The sequence below is a fragment of the Arachis duranensis genome, chromosome 3, assembly GCF_000817695.3.
Source record: "Arachis duranensis cultivar V14167 chromosome 3, aradu.V14167.gnm2.J7QH, whole genome shotgun sequence".
Taxonomy (NCBI): domain Eukaryota; kingdom Viridiplantae; phylum Streptophyta; class Magnoliopsida; order Fabales; family Fabaceae; genus Arachis; species Arachis duranensis.
In genome coordinates this window covers 45,115,027-45,136,135 of record NC_029774.3, presented here as the reverse complement: position 1 = coordinate 45,136,135, position 21,109 = coordinate 45,115,027, and positions in this window count along the sequence as shown.

Genomic DNA, 21,109 nt, shown 5'->3' with positions numbered 1-21,109 from the left:
AAAAGGAAGCCAGGAAAATAAGTTACAATAATAGAAAAGGATAAATTCACAAACAATAGAAGAAAACTATCTAAAAGAAGTCGGACGCTACCTAGTTCAGCACGGAGGAGGGAAGGATGACCTAGAAACTTCTTTGTATCCAAGTAAGGAGGCTCCCCCAATGCTTCTCTAAAACACCTACAAAAGCTTGTTCTACCTCACTCAGACTCTCCCAAGGATATTTGACCACTACTACATCTTTTTGCCACCATAAAAGGAAGGAGGGCTCATCATTCTCATCCAAGAAAAAAGGACGAGCACCCTCAACAGCTCGGACTTTGAAATAGTAATTCTTAAAGTCCCGAAAGGACTCATCAAACATAGAAAACACCTTCTTCCCTTGGGTAGCTCGGAAGGAAATCCAAGAGGCTTTCTTCTTAGCCACCCCGAATTTTGACAACATAAAAAAGTAAAGAAAAAGAGTTGCGGTAGGTCAGACACCCAATTCTTGACACGGCAGCTGAAGAATCTTTATAAAACCCCAAGAATTCGGATGAAGCTGAGAAGGGTCCACATTACAGGATCACAAGAGGTCGGTCTCAAAAGTAGTAAAAGGAAGAGTACTACCTAGCTGGCTAAAGAAGTAATCATAAGCATAGAAAAAAGGACGCTCTGCCCGAGTTAATGGAGGGAAACTAACCCTCTCCTCAGGGTCGGGTGACACCAGCTCATAATTCTTCTCGTCCTCCCTATTACTACATATCCTATGGAACCTTCTAAGATTCTCACAGTACTTGGGATCAACCACATTCACACACATCAGGACTATTGAATCTAGCTAATCAGCCATACCAGCAGGAACTTTGGTGGACATCTTGACAATGTTGTTATGCGAAGACATAGACCAACTATCGCTACAAGTGAGAAAAATAAAAAAGTCACTAACAAACAACTCGGACAGAAACAAGAAGTGGGGAAACAACTAAACAAATATACAACTAGAGCAGCAAAAGGATGCCCCATGATTTACACAAAGAAAAAGAGATCAAGCACCAGAAGTCCAGGGGCATCCTTTGGTGGCAACAAGTACAGAGCATAATAAACCCTAACCCTCTCAAATATAAGAAAAGCACAAAGGAAACAAACAGAAGTCCAGATATCAACAAATAGAGAAGTAAAAAGATTGCAACTTTCAAAGGAACAAAAGCATACAATGATCGACAAAGAAAGCTTCATCTTTTTACTTAAAGAAAGCTCAGCAACAATAAAAACTTTGTGCAAAAAGAAGTAACACATGCAACAATCATCATCGAAAATAAAACAGAATCAGAAAATAACGCAAGAAAGTTCAGAATGGAAGAACAAACCTGGAAAAGAAGAAGACAGAGAGATGAATGCGCAAGACACGAACAAGAAAGCTCCAAGAAGATATAATCTTGGGTCAGGGGGCAAGCAGAAAGGAAGCTTCTTTTCGCTGAGCAAATGAAATGCACGAACGCTTCAAGAGTAAAAACCCAGAAAAAGGAGAAAAAGCTTGGGGCAAAAGTGATAGTGGAGAAAGGAAGGTTCTCTTCGGAAGAAAGGAAAAGGAGTAGGAGAAAAAGGCTAAGTTCAAAATTCTTTTTTTTGAAGCAAAGAGGAAAACGAAACGGTAAAGGGTTAAAAACCAAATTAATGATATTTAAAAATAATCGCGCGTTCCCAAGGAAAATTAAAACGCACACTAAAGGCACGCCGCAATTAAAAGAAACTGAAAACACCTCACATTAAAAAAGGCGATACCAGACTCGCACGAGGAGAAACTACTCAAGATTGACCAAAGTCAAGATGCTCGAGCACGACTTCCTCAAAGGGGTCAAAGTTTAGAAAACACGACCTCAAAGGAAGAACGAAGCTCAAGCAGGGGCACTGTTCATACCCTGGACCGAGCTATACGGTCTGGGTTGGAAGGAGACAAAGCGACCGACCTCTTGCTAGGTTGGTTGTCACCGACCTCCTCCCAAAAGAGCTCGGCCAAATTGCCATAGAGGCCCAAGTAGGCCCAAACAGAAGACTAAAGGTGGCTGGCCTAAAAGATAGGTGACCTCGCCCAAAGATAAGATAAGATAACTAACTTATCTCAAGAAGGGTCACTCCACACAACTATAAATACACTGGAGCCCCCAAGTATAACTCATACTCTGATTCTACACATAAAACCTGCTTAAAGCCCGTGCTAACTTAAGCATCGAAGTCTCTTGCAGGTACCACCACCCTTCGGTGACCAAGGATCAGCAACACCTCAAGATCCAACAAGTCGGACGCTATAGCTCCGACCCCATCAAAAGGTCTCATCCGAGATCGACCTTCAGTTTCAGGTAACCCTCAGAACACCATGTTTTAAAAAACCTATAGGATATCCTATATTTGTTTATCTTGCGTTCATTGCGTAATGTGAAAGCACTTTGATGTTTTTGTGTACCACTAGTTTGATGTTACGGTTTAAGGGATCCGACATGAGGGGGAGTTAGTAGCACCTCAGTGCACACAAATTCTCATTCAGTTGCATCCAACGAGGATGACAATGATGACCAGCCCATTGGCAAGAGACTTCGCATCAAAACTCAGCAGAGAAAAACACCTCAGCATCACAAGACTGAAGGGAAAACTACCACAAGCAACCTGTTAGAAACGACAAATCAACCAACCAAGATAGATGATCCTGAACCAAAAACTCCGTCAACAGCATTGGTTAAGTATTTAGGAATTAAGGAATATTCTAGTGAATTTTTTGACAGGCAAGTGAATATTAAATAACTTTGTTTCCGGTAATAGTATGCAAGGTTTTTGTTATTGCCTCCATAAAATTCATAAAGGCTGACCACCTCACAGGGTTATTTTTGAAATAGAAATCCTGGCATCTTATCTCAGCATGATCTGGAGAGCGAAAAGCTATGGGTAGATATCAAATGGCGTTATGGCTCAAGACCCATTAGCGTTAATTCGATCCAAACCATTATTCCAAAAGGTTCTTCTTACCGCACACCCAGTCCATAGTGCTCTTCATTCTCACTTAGGATGATGCAGATCTTCAAAACACTCACACCGTCCTCCCGACCCATTCATCCGTTACTTCAGAGACGAAAACTCACTGAGCGGGATGAACAACGAATCAGAAAGTGGGGTGAGGACACATCTCTTGATAGCCAGCAAACAATGGCATCGTATAAGGGTAGACCACACCTAGTGCTGGCAAGGGAGGACTTGTGCACGTTGAGACCACGTGCTTGGCTCAATATCAATGTATATAACCTAAAATCATGTTAATCCAATTTATTTTTATCTCATATTTTGGCGACATTTATACTTTACAAGCTAGTTATGTATGTCGTGCACTGGATGTGTTGCACATTCAATGACTTAGGGTTAAAAAGATTCACGCATGACTTCTACTGTGTGTGTCCAGGGATTCTAGTAAGGATACGTTTATATGAATCATTTATGTACATTACAACTTATGAACAATTGCAAATTTGTCTTTGGACAAGAAATGGTGTTGGTCCCAATGAATATGATGCACTTTTAGGACGGGCCAAATCCAGTGTATTTTAGATTGGGTGAACACTTTGGTGCCGATACAAGGTATTTTGACAAGGTAGCAGCTTCAAAGAGAAAATGGGTAAATTTGTTTGCCATATGATAAGTTATTATCATCGCCGCACCCGAACAATGGATATGTGTTTTTTACAATTGTTTGACAAGGGCTGCCTTGCACATACGCCTCTGTTCCAATATAACCAAATAAGTGAGTCCCCCTCAAAATCTTGCAATGTATTAATTGTTAAGTTTCATTGAGATACATACCAGTTCTCCTAATAGATCCTATTGTTTCCATTCACATAGTTTTGCTTGTGGTGTGTACGCAATAAAATTCATGGAGTATTAGACTAAAGACAGGAAACTAAATGACTGGGATTATGTGAGCTTCCAAATTCTATATCTAACTAACTGATTTTTTAAACACATGTCACTGTTTGTACCTAGATGCTTGCATTTAACATTGATTTTCACATGTAGGACACCATCGAGTTATATAGGTTGGAAATAATGCTTGACATCATCTTATGTCACAAAAATTCAGCTATTAGAGATGCTTTGAATGCACTTGACAGCCGTGCTCGACCTCCTGTGCGCTGGAACCATCCAAGGAACAAATGTAAGGAGGTTAGGACATCGTTCACAGCACCTGGCACAAAGAGCATGCTTCGACGAGCTGCAGGATTTTTTGGGACTAGATATTTTCTTTGTCTTACACAAAGTGACTGTTTGTTTTGGATTCTTATGCTGTTAGCAGGTAGTTGTTCTTTGAACCTTGTTGAACTTTGTTGGTTAATTCAATGAGAATGCATGTACTGTAGATGTGAATCTTGTCTTTTGCACCTTGGTTTGTGATAATTTTGTGCACATGCTCAACACCTGCTACTTTTTGAAGTTTTTCATTTTTTGTGGTTAATAATGTTGAGGTTTCATAGTGTTATTTTTGGATGTCTCTACTTATGTTAGTCGTGTATTGTTAGTCATGTATTGTTCGTAGGTGCCTGAAAATGGAACTGTTTTTTTTATGGAAGTGTCTTAATATAGATGTGTATTCTGCTGGAGGTGTATATCTTAGTCGTGTATTGTTCACAGGTGTGTCTTTTCACGGATGTGTCTTATGATGGAAATATCTTTTGCCGATGTGTCTTTCGAGTTTTGTTTAACTATGAATGTGCCTTCCGAGGGACGTGTCTTTTTGTCTTGACTTCTTTAGAGGTATCCATAGATGGATGTGTCTTCTGCTGAAGGTGTCTTATATGGCTGTCTTTCGTGTTTTTATGTAACCGTGGATGTGTCTTCCGAGGGTCGTGTCTATTTTCATCATGTCTTTGTTGGAGGTGTCTAGTATGGATGTCTTTAGAGGTGTCTATGTTAGTCGTGTATTAATTGCAGGTATGTCTTTCCACGAATGTGTCTTCTAATGGAAGTGTCTTTTGCCGTGACTTCTTTAGAGGTGTCTATAGATGGATGTGTCTTCTACTGGAGGTGTCTTATGCGAATGTGTCTTTAGTGTTTTCATGTAATCGTGGATGTATCTTCCGAGGGGCATGCTTATTTTCGTCGTGTCTTCTTCAGAGTTGTCTAAGTATGGATGTGTCTTTTCCTTTTTGGTAGTTTTTTTAGTTTTGATAGAATGAAGCATTCAATGAAGACTTGATTGATTCGCAATGTGGCCTAACTCACACCCTTTTGGGAACATAACCGTAACAAAAATGAAACGGTAAAAGCACATAACAATCAATGATTATTTTGTGAAGCTAAGTTAAACTTGAAAAACTTGTAACAGTATAATCATACCAGTAGATCAAAAAACTCAATAAGTAATGATATATCCTCAGCTTAACAATGTTTATTAAATAAAAAATCTGAATACTTTGTTAAAGATAAGTGAAAAAAAAATCATAATAAAAAAGGGAAATATCCTTACAAATCTATAATCAAAAGTCTTCTAAGTATGTCGAAATGAGTTTAACAAAGGCATGAACCCGCCATATTCTTGTGATTCATTCGCTCTCACAGTAGAACCCACCACTATATTTGGATTGATTGCTTCATCATTCTCCTAAAAAAAACAAACATGCATAAACAAAAAGTAAATATCAGTTTTAATTTTATCCATCAAGTCATGTTAACAAGTAGTTCAAAACTAACGAAATGGTAAACACATATCGGAAGTGCATTCTTCTTCTTTCTTTGCATAGATTTCTTAATGGAGGTGTCTAGTTCAGATCCAAGCCTCTTTAATCTTAACCGACCCTTCGTTGCAACCTTTGAAGGACCTCGAATGTCATATGCACCAAGAACGGGGTCACACTGTGTCACCATACTGTTCTGTGTAGTTGAAAAAATTTTGGACCCCAAGTTCGCACGATAATCAAATAACTTGGCCCTTGACTCGTCAAGACCCGAATGTAACATGGCCGATTCTTCTTCACATGTCACAAAATCGTCGACAACATTAAAGAAGTGTAAACACAATCCTTTAAATAAGTTGTGGCTTTCATCCGATCGCTTCTCGTCGTGGCTGCTCTTGATGAAACTGTATTTGTGCTGTACATTCTTGCTCCATCAAGGGAAAACATAGCAAGATGATACTCTGTCTACTCCGTAATAAAAAAACACAGAAAGACAGTGAAAACAAAGAATACCTCTTGATTCAAACATGTTGCACTCGCACCGAACCTTGTGTGTCACTGGGTCAAACTGGACACTGTTCGTCTAGGACCAAAGCTCCCCATATAATAAGTATTGCTCGTTCACGGTCACACGAAACAAATTACCCTCTTGAGTCACACCACAGACTAAACAATTCCCTTTTTTTGAATTCCTGTTGTACTTCCCTAAACATAGAGTTGTGTACTCACGCTGAAATTGTCTATTAATTATAAAGCTTGATGAACAGAGGACAACTCCTTTAGAGTCTGTAGCATCGTCCTCCAGTTCTTTCTGCTCCTTGTTTCCAAGCACGTTGTCATACTCTTGCACGAACTGAACCAGTTCACTCTTCCAATGCAAGTAACCACTGAAAAAAGCGTGCATACTCTTACTCCGTTGGGTACTTCTCATACCAGCCCAAAATTCACCTTGAAAATAGAGTGGAACCCACATTCGACGATCATCATAAATATCTACAAAAACAAAATAAAAAAAAGCAAAAACCACCATCATGAACACTTAGCTACATGCCTACATCACAACACACAACTACAGACTTAGTGAACCAAGTAGACATCAACCTTTCAAACAGATACATCTCATAAATGTATCCAAATAGGTACAAATCATCCGATGACAACAGGACCTGAATTTGAGTATAGTTAAAACAGAAGCTGCACAACAAACCTATTATCCAAAAAGAACATAAGAGCATAATACAGAATAAACCTGATAGTCATCTATTTTTCTCTAAGTTAAACTCAACAATGAATGAGCACCAATCCTTCTCAAAAGATTCCACAGACCGGCATTCCAAACAATGCCAGTCATTTTAGCATCTATTCTCTGTACCGAGAATATCCTCCGAGCTTATGCAACATCTTTTTCATGATGTGCCATATGCACCATCGGTGGCGAGTATTTGGAAGGACATTCCTAATAACACCAAACATGGACTTGCATTGGTCCTTGATAATGGCATGTAGGGAGTTCCCATGCACTTCAACCATTATTTAAAGACCCACTCAAAGCTACGAATTTTCTCATTTTCCAGCAAAGCACATCCGAGTAGAGCGGACTTACCGTGATGGTTGACACCAACGAAAGATGTAAACGGAAGACCATGCCTGCAATAAATCCAACCAAAATTAAAAAATCACGATGGTGCCAAACTAGTAACCCCTTCAATAGAGGCGAAAACACAAACATACTTGTTTTTACTGTACGTTGTTTCAAACGATACCACCTCTCCGTAATATTCGTAGGACGCCTTGCATCTTGGTTGATAACACAAAAATACATGTTAGTTGCATTCACATCAACTGCATAAAAGAAATTCGGTTGATATCTTTCATTCGCATGAAATAGCTAATCATTTAGCTAATCATTTCCTTAACATCTGTGTTTTCATCAGCACAGCGCAGATTGTTTCTAATGTAGTTTCTTACATCCTTTTCTGAGTAACCCAAATTCGATGACTCACCAACCTCGTTTGCCAGTGCGAGGTAAGTCTTGTTGGGCCATATGCCAGCCTTATCGTTGTCTTAAATCACACACTCGGCATGCATGGTCAGTTTCTTGCACGCAGTGTAATGCACAACTTGCTTGGCAGAACACGGGTGGGTATGCTTTAATTCTAATTTGGACACCATTCAATTATCCTTCTGCCTATCAAGTATCACGTACATCCTTGCTTTGCATCTGGCTGTTGTTATTCTCTTTACCCGAGATTCTGCCTTCACTCAAGACTCCCGAAAACCTTCACGATTGCAGTGGATCGATTGGTTAATGGGTATTCTTGATTCCTTCCTTGTCTTGTCGAAGTTGGTATTCCTAATTCTAGTCACAAATCCAATTTTTTATGCATAATTAGAATAGAATTCTTTTACCCGCTCCAATGAAACAAATCTCAATTCTACATACGAGATTTTCTCTATTGGAATTCCAGTGTGATCTGGCAACTGCAAATCCATTCAGAAAAAATAACATTCAATACAAAAAAAAACACCTAAATAATTAATTTCCAATATGATGTTAGTATTGTGACAAGAATAAAATAAATTTCACACCTCATGATTCAAATCCATAGCATCTTTCTCTAATTGGATAACGTCTGCAGATTCTTCCCCCTAAAATCGATAACCGAGGACATATCACCAAAAAAGATAACCATCCACTATTCGACACTCGTAAAAACTCTTCCAACAACCACTTATTCATTGATAATACCAATTAATAAACACACAAAAGTAAACTAATTTAAAACAAAACTATCCATGTTAATATCTAGAAAATAAAAATCTTATCAAAGTTGCAAACATCAAAGCAACATGATAAACAAAAAGAAAAAAACACATCTACTAACGAATTTGTAGCATCATTCTAGTATAAAAAAGAGAGAATACTCACATTAATTCTAATACACAAACAAAATCATGATCCTCCCAACAAAGAGTATCATAGTCAAAATCCTAAAAATAAAATAAAAAATAAGTTGCAAAGAAACATAACCAATTATACTACTAACACACAATTTACGTTGTCTACACGATGAGTATCATCCTCACTCAGAGACGGGACATTGACGTCGGTGGAATTAGAATGATCATTCACATCATATGAAGTGACATACGATATTTCTTCACAAATTGATGAATTCATGGATGCAATGTGGTCCACTGGCCTTCAATGGGGACACCTACACCATTCACCTACGGAGTTCACCCGCTATTTGTCAGTGAGAGGGGTTGTTCACATTGCCGGTTGTATGTGAGGGCTGTTCACCTTGGTCCTATGAAGTTGGAAGGCTATGACTCAATGGAGGTGAAACGCTATGGCTCAATGTGCATCCATGACAACGACGACACCTATGGTGGGGTAGGGTGCGATAACGGTGCGCATGATGACTTTTTCTTTCACGAAAAACAGCGGCGTGACAAAATCGGCTTGGGTGAAGGGGCGGTCAGCGAACGGTGAATGTGGATCTCCGGTGAAAGAAAAAAATCAAGGAAAGAGATCTGACCGGAGATGGGTGAGATGAAGGGCATCGGAGATCGGTGAGATAAAGTGTTGCGTGACACCTTTTCTAATTCACGTTGCAACTCTCCTGTAGGCGGTTAGAAATCCTTATGATTCAGAGTTTTAATTAATTTAGGTCAATTCAATGTTAATTGTAATTTAAATATAATAATTAATTATTATTGGTAATAAATTGGCGGATAGTATATTGGTACCTTATACTTTTTCTTGTTAATTACTATGACAGTCGTAGGTCAAAGGAAACTCTATTACTATGTTCATTTTGAGAATATCCTATTGACAAATATGCGGTAATTATAACCATTAGAAATTCTCAAAGTGAGTCGGTTCAATGGTCATATCTCTATATGTACCATATATATATGAGATCTATTAATCTTTATCCAATGAAGACCATTATATATATATTGATCGATCTTTTCGAATAATTAATGTCCTCTTAATAATCTTATGACCAAGAATAATTTAGATTAAATTATAAAAGATTTATCTCTTAATATTATGATCACTATCACAATCATAAATCACTAAATTTAATCAAGGATATTATTATATTAACATTTTAATATAATAACAATACCAAATTATTTGACACATGATTAATTAGATTGTGGTCATACTATTTATTCCCAACAATCTCCCACTTGCACGAGAGCCAATAATGATAGATTGGATTTTTGGCATACTATTATCTCAATAATCTCCCATTTGCACTAGAGCCGATCAATCATGTGTATAATTTTTCAATGCACATTTGTGTTTATCAAAACTCTTTTAAACTTAAACACCTTAGCTTTCGAGCATGTGTGCTTGACCTTTTGTAAAAATACATTTAGTGCATAAGATATCAAGTTTTCTCAAAATATGAAATCTCCACTATAATAGTGCATAATTTTATTTTAAGGACAATCCTTAATGAACATGATTATAAAAAATCTAACTAACCATTAGATCCATCTTTATAGAATTGTATCATTATGCAAATAGGCTACTTTTCAAAAAATTAGTTTGACAATCAAATCTTTTATACTTTCAGGAAAAAATATATCCTCTATTGAGCGGTATACAATTCTAATAAAAGTAATTGTACTCCCACTTTTTTTTTGTAGATACAAAAGTTTCTCTTGACATTTAATAAATCAAACTTTTTGATTGTCTTGACTTTATCAAGTTCTATTTGTTTACCTTGTTTTCCTTTAGAACAGAATCCCTTTTTCTAAAAAAGAATTTAACCTCTTATCACAGATACTTTGTCATAAGAAGTGTGATAGAAATAATCTCATTATTTCTTTAGGGTACCCAATAAATCTGATTTATCACATCTAACATCAATTTATTATTGTGTAATCTCTTAACACATGTAAGACATCTCCAAACTCTAATATTCTTAAGTTTCAGTTTATATCCTTTCTATATCTCATATAGGTTAAAAAACCGATTTAGTGAGAAATTTGTTAATTTAGCAATATTTCTAAAACGTAATCCGAATATTTAACAAATAGTAATCCTCAACTGAATCAAATTTTTTGTATTTTAAACATGATGGAGTACATATAGTACTATTATTTGTGCATTTAGAGAATCTCCTTCTCTATTCAATAGAATATCAATTAGAGATGAAAGATTTCACTTTAAGCTCTTATAATAAAAATACTCAATATCTTTATTATTGGTCAAACCAACCTTAAAAGTAATTCTGATTTACATCCTCAATACTCATATTGAGCTTTTCAAAAAAGATCACAAACCATAATCATATTAAAGTTAATTATAAATTGTTTATAAAAAAATAAATCTCCAAAAATACTTGCAAGAACTAATCTCCCTAAAGTCATTTGTCTAACGGCATTCCAACTTACAAAGTTGTTTAATTCAAAATATATCACCCAATACTCTCATTAGTTTAAATAAAATTTTTGATAGTCGTACTATCTTACTTTGGGCACTATATATCTTCTCAAGATGTTTGTAATAAAGAGTAGGTATATACCTTTGAAATTAGAACTCATGGTTGTCAAAACAACATGTATTACAATAAAACAATATTCTAAATACTTCACAAGTTCTAAATATTTCATAACCAATTTTATTGGAGAATATTATTTCAATAGGATTATCATCTCAATGATAACCCTTTAGAAAAAAAATTCTCAAATTGTAGCCAATATATTACTTTTAAGTATGCCACAAAAAGTGTGGACATATTTAAAAATCTAAAATATAAAAATAAATTGAGAAATCTATATTTCTGACAAAATTATTTAGAATCGAGAATAAGTATTTTGGTTGTCAAGTTATTACTCATACATATTTTAAATAAATATGATTAAATTGTATCTCATATAATTATAATCCTAAATAATTATCGGTTGTTAGATAATTGTTTAACTGAATTATATTTTATATCCTTAGTTGTCTAGATTCAAGTATAAAATTAATTTTTCTTATATGTCATCATATGTATAAATAAATTTTATCTTTTAGTACAAGTCTTCTGGTTGTCAAGTCGTTCCTTGTAAACAAGAGATAAATTTATTTTTTCAATCTCCTAATTTTTAGGATTTATCTCCATTACTAGAGAATTTTTATCAGTACTCATAGATTAAATTTTATATTCCCAAATTATCTAAACAAAATATAAAATTAAATCTCTAATTCATCAAATATATATACTGATTATTATCTTTAAAATAAAACTTTTGGTTGTCAGACCGCTCTTTATAATCAAGAATATTAGAAAAAACTAATTTCTAAAATTATAGTGTTTAAAACGCATTAATCAAATCAAAATTTAATTTTTAATAGACTAATATTTAACCTTATAAAACTATTAAATCAAATTTGACCTTCTCAACACATACACACATATTTCTTTTATGTTACCAAAGTCACGATAAATAAAATTAAATCAAATATTTGATTAAAATCATAATTATTATTTTTCAAAGAATGATAACTTAATCACAATTAAATAATTAAAATAAATTATTTATTAATTTATTAAAAAACTATCTCAATAGAAATAACTACATCACATGTTTAAAAACAAGTTGAATTAATCTTATTAATCAAAAATTAAAAAAAAATAGGTATAAAAATTTAAACATAAAAAGCTAAAGCTCTTATACTATTGAAGAATTACCATGTATTTATAACACGCAATGGAAGAAAAGAAAGTAATCCTAAATATCTATTGTGTTTAAATTTATAGTCTAGGAACAATATATCGATCAAATCTAAATACCTTTGGACGCTTTAGTAAAAACTTTATTCTTCGATTGTACAAAAACTTTATGCGTATCCACACCGAAACCAACATTTGCTGTCAACTCCTTAACCAATGAATATTTGATCTAAATTTTGAGAAATCTCTTTGCAGCTCTTTGCATACCATAAAATTCTTCACCAAGAATTAGACACACATACGTTTATGTATGTAGAGGTAAAGGAATAAAACTCTTGTTTTGGTTTCCTACTATTTCCTCTACTCTTGACATACATATATAGTATGAGGTTTGTTACTGATTTTAAATTTGAATCTCAATTGAAATTTAAATCATATCTTATAATTTAAAATCTAAATCCTTCAAATTTTATGAATTACATCATAACAATTTAAAACAAAATCAGTTAGGATTTCATCTAAACTTAGAATTCAAATTTCGAATTAATAGAATAACTAATTATTCTCAATTCTCATTTAATATTCTCAATTATCATATTATTATTATATATTTCATGCTAGCAAAAAATATAATAATATTCTATTTGATTTAATATAATTATTTATTTGATCAAATCAAAATAATAATTAAATAATTCTACAACGAATGTTAAAACACTCGTTAGTGTGTGACCCCATAGGTTCAATACTAAGCGGGTAGTAAATTAGTCATACTCAATTTACTAATTAAGGTTGGCGTCTAGCAATAACTCCTCAACAACCCGATAGTATGAAGTAATATATTTTTACTAAGAACCCAAGAAGAACAAGGTATAATTCTTTTCATCTTTCCATCTCTTGGTTAACCCTTAGAGTATAATTTAATTGTTAAAACTCTAACTTGTTACCATTATTATAATGAACTGTGAATGACTTAAGAACTCGTTTCTTCATTCGTTCAATCTCCTTGACCAAGGTTTTATTCATCTCAGTCATTATAATCATAGAGTTCAAACTCTTTACAAAGAGTTGACGGATTCTGTTCATACCCTGGCCCAACACTAAGGCCCAGATCCAAATACACCAAAAGGCCCAATCCAAAGATTGGCCTTCGTTATTCACGGACCTCTTCAGAAGAGGTCGGACTCAACACAGAATTCTTTCCAAAGAAGTCGGGCCCAAGAGATAGCTGGCAGATGACACTTATTCAAATAAGTAAATGCCCCTAAAATCTCTCAACCCACTTCTAGAAGCCATATCCCAACAATCCCTAGATAAAGGGACGGTTATCCACCTAAAAAGGTGGCACTACTCCAACGGTGGTTATTGGATCACCACTATAAATACCCTGACACTCCTCAGGTATCTCTAAGTTCCAATACTCTCTAGACCTACTTACACCCTTGCTGACTTAGGCATCGGAGTGTCTTTGCAGGTACCACCCCCCATTCTTTCACATACACAACCCGGAGGCGGCTCCCAGACGTAAACCAAGTCGGAGACCACCCTCCTCTAGCGCTTGGGTCTCACAAACAAGCCCAACCACCGTCCGGTTCTAGGTAAGCCCCGAAACATTGGCGCCATTGCTGGGGACCTGGAGCTCAATCCTTGATAATGGCGGATGATCAACAAGATGGTCAGACAACCTCTCGACATGAATAAGATGCAAGCATGTTAAAAAGAAGCTGGAATACAGTTTCTATGGATACCAGAAATCCCATAAAAACTTCTCCCAATGGAGAGAGGATATCAAATAGGGATGATGATTCTACTTCTACAGTTAAATTGGATTAAATCAAACAAAAAGAGAAGAAAGCACCATCCCAAGGCCATTGTAGAAGGCAAACCAGGACGAACTCGAAAGCCAATTGAATAAAAGAATTTTCAATTCAGAAAATTCAATTGGCAAAAGAAATTATGTGAACCAAGACGAACTCGAAAGCCAATTGAATAAAAGAATTTTCAATTCAGAAAATTCAATTGGCAAAAGAAATTATGTGAACCAAGACGAACTCGAAAGCCAATTGAATAAAAGAATTTTTAATTCAGAAAATTCAATTGGCAAAAGAAGTTACGTATAAAAAAAATAGAGAGGGGAAAAAGGGAATGTGACTGATCCCAACCTCTTCGTGGAATAGAATGGATAACAACATTTGTGCCGACTTACAACCTCAGAAAAAAAATCATGATACCCACTCATGGTAATGGAGCAGTTACATCTTCCAAATATACAGGTTTTATAAATAAATAAAATTTCTCATATTGGTCAGTAATTGAAGAAGAAATGGAAAACATTGTTGATAAAAGCAATGAGACCTTTCTTCTCAATTTATGCAAAAAAAAATGCAGCATCAGCCAATTTGAATGCAACCCAATCCGACAATGGATTGATGAATCCAGTTTTTTATTCATGGATTCACATATCAATTACAACAGAGCCGTGAATAACACGAAAAATTCACATGGCACATCTTTCGTTGGTTGCTCACAAATTACATCACTGCCAATGAATATGGAAAGAAATAATCCTGTGGTAGAATTTGATGTCGTTTGCACACCAATAAAGATGGATGTCTTCCAAGAAGAAAACTGGAATCCGATCCAAAAGATAAAGAAAGTCGGGGTGACAAAAGCCCAGTCTTTATTGGAGGGGATGATCTTTTTTCTAAAGAGGTCATGCGTGCAAAGGTTCCAAAAAATTTTCAACATCCCAACATGGATCCCTACGATGGATCTACTGATCCACATAACCATCTCAGCAACTTTAAAGAAGTCCACCAGGTCAGAGAAAGCTGTACAAAATTCAACCTCTTTTATAAAGCCCATAAAGAAAGTCCGACCTCTTTTAAAGGTCAGACTTTACAACAAGGTTGGATAAGCTGGGAGCTCACAAAGAAAATCCGACCTCTTTTAGAGAGCTCATAAAGAAAAGTCCGACCTCTTTTAAAGAGCTCATGAAGAAAAGTCCGACCTCTTTTAAAGGTCAGAGTTTACAACAAGGTCGGATAAGCTTGGAGCTCACAAAGAAAATCCAACCTCTTGCAAAGTTCATGAAGGAAAAGTCCGACATCTTTAAAGGTCAGACTCTACAATAAGGTCAAAAAACCTCCAAACTAATAAAGAAAAATCTGACTTCTTTTAGATCCTACGAAGAAAGTCCGACCTCTTTTAAAGGTTAGACTCTACAAATGAGGTCTAAAACCTCATTTGCTCAGAAGAATCCGACCTCTTTAGAGCCGACAAGGGAAAAATCCGACCTCCTTTTAGAGTTTGTGAAAAAATCCGACCTCTTTCATTATCAACTCTGCAATGAGGTCGAAAATCTCGAAGATTACCAGAAAGAAATTCTGACTTCTTTTAAAGATCAGAGTCTACAATGAGGTCGAAAACCTCCAAGCTTAGAAAGAAAGTCCAACCTCTTTCCAAGCTTAAAAAGAAAAATCCGACCTCTTCTAAGGATCCAAGCTTATAAAGAAAATCTGACCTCTTCTGGGGATTCAAGTCTACAAATAAAAATCTGACTTCCTTTAAGAGCTTACGAAGAAAATTCGACCTCTTTTAGAAGTCAGACTACAATGAGGTTGAAATCTCTGAATTTATAAAGGAAAATCCGACCTCTTTTAGAGCTCACAAAGAAAAGTCCAACCTCTTTTAAAGGTCCGACTTTACAACAAGGTCGGATAGGCTTAGAGCTTACAAAGAAAAGTCCGACCTCTTTCTTGAGGTACGACTTTGAGAACCAGATCCCAAGCATAAATGGCCATGAGAAGGTCATACGAAAAAATTTCTCAACTGACAACCTCGTCTTGATTCAAAATGACATCGGACCAAAATCGGACGAAGAAAAGCCAACACCAAAATGAAAAGATCCCAACAAAGTCACTTAAGACTTGAAAAAGAACTACTATAACATACTTGACTTACTCGAAAACAATCTACCTAGATTGTGCCATGTCTACAACAAAAGGGATACTACATCTAGAAAGCACACATTACTCCCTAATGCACACTTTTTCTGACTTGAAGTGACGAGATCCAAAGTGGTGTAAGAAGTTATAAATGCAAATCGTGGTCTGACCTCACTAAGCCACTTGTACTAAATCAAGCTGGCAAGGGGCAAACCTAAAACGAATTGCACATATAACTTAAGGACATCGTGACCATAATCAAACATCAACACGAAGAGGATGTAAACCCGACCTCACAACAATTTGTTTAAAACAAATTGAAAAAAGGATGGCGATTTATAAGAATGCCTCCTCAAGCCAAGAGATAAGGATCCGACCTTACTAAGTTGACATAACAAGTATAAAACAAGTTACCCGACCTCCCAAAAAGAGAGTCCAAAATAACTTGTAAAAGTCATATAGCAACAAATAGTAAAGAATGGCATGACTGAATACTCAAGTCCGACTTCATGAAGCTCGACCTCGAGTAGGGGCACTGGCTTATTATGAGAGCCAAGTCCAAAATTATCAAAAACCAAAGACAACATTCTACAATGATGCTAGAGCATGAAAGAAGAACTCGACCTCCTTCCAAAAATCTGAAAGCAAACTCAGATAAGAAAAGAGGCTTTGAGAAATTCTATAAGAAAGTTGGTTAACATTCAAAATTCAAAAGAAAAGCTTGACCTCCTTCTAGAAATTTGAACTCGGATAAGAAAAGAGCTTTTGAGACAAAGGATGGCTACGAGATTCGCTGCAAAAGACCTCATCTTGATAGGAAATAATATCGGGCTATAGAGGTCGAGCAAAGAAAAGCTGACAGCAAACTGGATAGGACCCTAGAAGTCTTAAGAAAGGGGTTACTACAAAATGTCCAACTTGAATGGAGCTGAGCTCCCAAGGTCGTGACATGCTTGCAATTTGAAGAGAAATTTCCATTAGTATTTCTACGACACGCACCGACTTAAGCTCGAAAAATCACAAAAATCTGTTGCCTGACCTACAAGGTTGGCAAGATAAAGTGACGAGGTACAAGTCGGTGTAAAGAGGTTATAAAAGACGATCATAAGAACTCGGCAATAAGATGGCAAATGACTAGTAAGTCGGAAAAGCCCCCGAGCAGAGCAAAATGTATCACAAAAATAACCTAAGTTAAGAAAACGATTCAATGATAAGTCAAATTGATCGTCCGAACTAAGTAATGAAAAATCTCTCCTCTAAATCCTAAAAGTATAAGGTTCCCAGTAAAGGCTCATGCCAAAACCTCACGGCTCAACAACAGATGAGTTGACCTAGGTTATAAAGGCAAGCCTAACAAAAACCTAAAGACGAAGGATAAAAAACAGTAAAATCTTGAGAAAAAGGTTCAAACAAAGGCTCAAATCCCTTTGAAATAATTTTAGCAATGCAGCAAGCAAAGAAAGTTGGTAAAACCCACCTAAAGGGACCAATATCAAGTAATGTGAAAGTTATTGAAGTCCTTTGTCAAAGGACCAAAGGTCAATCATATTTTTAATGAACTTGTGTCAAGTCGTATCAACCTAAAACCAAAGCTTTAAAAGTGATTTGTATAAAAACAAATCATTAAAGCAAAGCATTAAAAAGTGATTTGTATCAAAATAACTAAAGCAAAATCAAAACAAAAATTCTTCGACCAAATAACTCGTATAGAAACGAGTTAAAAAGGAAAGAAAGGTTTGTAAACGTTTTTGAATAAAATCGAAACGTAAAAACTATCCTCAAAAACAACTTGGGTAAAACAAGTTGTATCATACACAAGGATGACAACCTTGTAAAAACTAGAAAGGGGAGAGAATAAGCATATAATCCCCTCACCTAAGGCACCAATTTATGCTCAACAAAGCGCAAAAATCACGAGCTGACATTTTCAACAGTCGCTCGGATAAAGCAACGAGGTACAAATTGGTGTCCAATGGTTATAATACGGCTTGATGATTTAAAAACAACTCAAACTCATGAGTTGAACAAAATCGAGTAAAAAATAACCATATGATCTACGCAATTTGTATTAAAACAAATCGCGCAAAACAACTTGATATATAACGAGTTGTGCTTCAAAAAAGTGACTTGTATAAAAAACAAGTCATTTATAAAAAACTCAGAATGAATGAGTTCAAGAAAAAAAGGCTTCATTCGAAAATCCTTTCTGCTTGATTGCTCGAGTCCGACTTCATAAAACTCAACTTCGAGCAGGGGCACAATGGATAAAGCAACAAAGCCTGATGGTTATAAAGATGATCTGATACTTTAAAAGGACTCAAAATAAACAATTTGTACTTGAAACAAGTTGTGAAGTCCTAAAAATAACTCGAATTTAAATGAGTTATATGAAATTAGATCAAGAAATAGCCACGTTTTAATTAAACGATTTGAAATGAAACAAATCGTAAGACTTAAAACTACTCGCATCGAATGAGCTAGATGAGGTTATACTCAGAAATAATTACGAGTTTTGAAATAAACGATTTGTATCAAAACAAGTCGTAAGAAATCAGAATAAGTTTCAAAAAAGTGATTTGTATTAAAACAAGTCATGTATCCTCAAAACAACTCGAATTGAACGAGTTGTACGAAACTAGGACAAGAAATATTCTTATGTTAAGTAAGATGTATTAAAACCAATCATACAGAGCCTACAAGCCCGAGTTCAAATACTCGAATCCAACTCTTAAGAAAAAGAGATTGAACTTGAGTAGGGGCACTGTTCATACCCTAACCCAACACTAAGGCCCAGATCCAAATACACCAAAAGGCCCAATCCAAAGATTGGCCTTTGTTATTCACCGACCTCTTCAGAAGAGGTCGGAATCAACACAGACCTCTTTCCAAAGAAGTCAGGCCCAAGAGATAGCTGGCAGATAACACTTATTCAAATAAGTAACTGCCCCTAAAATCTCTCAACCCACTTCTAGAAGCCATATCCCAACAATCCCTAAATAAAGGGACGGTTATCCACCTAAAAAGGTGACACTACTCCAACGGCGGTTATTGGATCACCACTATAAATACCCTGACACCACTCAGGTATCTCTAAGTTCCAATACTCTCCAGACCTGCTTACACCCTTGCTGACTTAGGCATCGGAGTATCTTTGCAGGTACCACCCCCCATTCTTTCACATACACAACCCGGAGGCGGCTCCCAGACGTAAACCAAGTCGGAGACCACCCTCCTCTAGCACTTGGACCTCACAAACAAGCCCAACCACCGTCCGGTTCTAGGTAAGCCCCGGAACAGATTCTTTATTGACTAATCATTAATTCTACAAGTATTTAAATCATAACCAATATCCATTTAACTAGCACCCTAGGGTATTAGGTGTCCGAAATTAAAGTATAATAAATACATTGTTGATTATTATGACAGTCGCAAGTCAAAGGAAACTCTATTATTATATTCATCTTGAGAATATCCTATTCACAAATATGCGGTAATTATAACCATTAGAAATTCTCAAAATGAGTCGGTTCAATAGTCATATTTCTATAAACGGCCCCTGACAATTACCTCAAAAGAAAAGGAGGCCCTAAAAAACAATACCATTTTCGACCCCTGATCTTTACTTTTATGAAACTGATTAGCCCCATTGTCAATATTTTTTATCATTCACATGGGCTGATTAGTTTCATAAAAATAAAGATCAGGGGACGAAAAGGATATTTTTTTGTTTGGGGTCTCGTAATCCCTTTGAAAAAATTATCAGGGGTTGGGTATTCATTCTTTAATATATATATATATATATTGATTTTTCATATTATTAATGTCTTTTTAATAATTTTATGACCATGAACAATTTAGATTAAATTATAAAAGATTTATCTCTTAATATTATGATCACTATCACAATGATAAATCACTAAATTTAATCAAGCATCTTATTATATTAACATTTTAATATGGTAACAATACCAAATTATTTGACACATAGTTAATTAGATTGTGGTCATATTATTTATTCCCAGTAGTCGCCTAAATTCAAATGTTGAAAAAAACGAAGGGAGACAATATGGGAATATTTTTATAAATAAATAATTTAAATATTTTATTTACCAATATAGATAATTTGTAGTATATTTATTATTTTCCGTTTTCTTTATATATTTCGTTTACATTATAAATGAATTAAATCTTTATATATCTCGTTTACAGTGTATGATTATAATATTTATGGTATGATTTGATCGATTTACAAATAAAAAACGATACAATTTATTATTTGGATCAAATTAGATAAATTTACAAGTAAAATTTGGATATAGTATAAATTTAATTAAAAAATTAATAGTAAATTAGCACGGCTGCAATTCACGAGACCTAATCCCTAGAAAAGTCATTAATAACTACTTCTCCTATTCTATTCCCAAGTGTATCTTATCTCCTAAGTTATAAAATTAAATGGTTAAGCTCTCTCCTAGTCACTCTTACAAATTTATAAATCTTTTATTTTCTTTTGACATTCTCAATATGATAAATGTCCATGTAATAAACAAAATTTATAATATATATAATTTAAATTTTTGTCAAAATTTTTAAATTTTTTATGTAATTTTATTAGAACTAATTTTTAAATTTAAATTGGCAACGTTAGACAAAATAGAAGGTTTGTAGGTTTGAGGGAGAGATTAACCGGTTATTAAATTTTGTTAAAAAAGATTAGCAGTTTAAATATGAAAAGTTTAAATATGAAAAATATGTTGCAGTTATATTTTTTAAGAACTAGGTCTAGGTC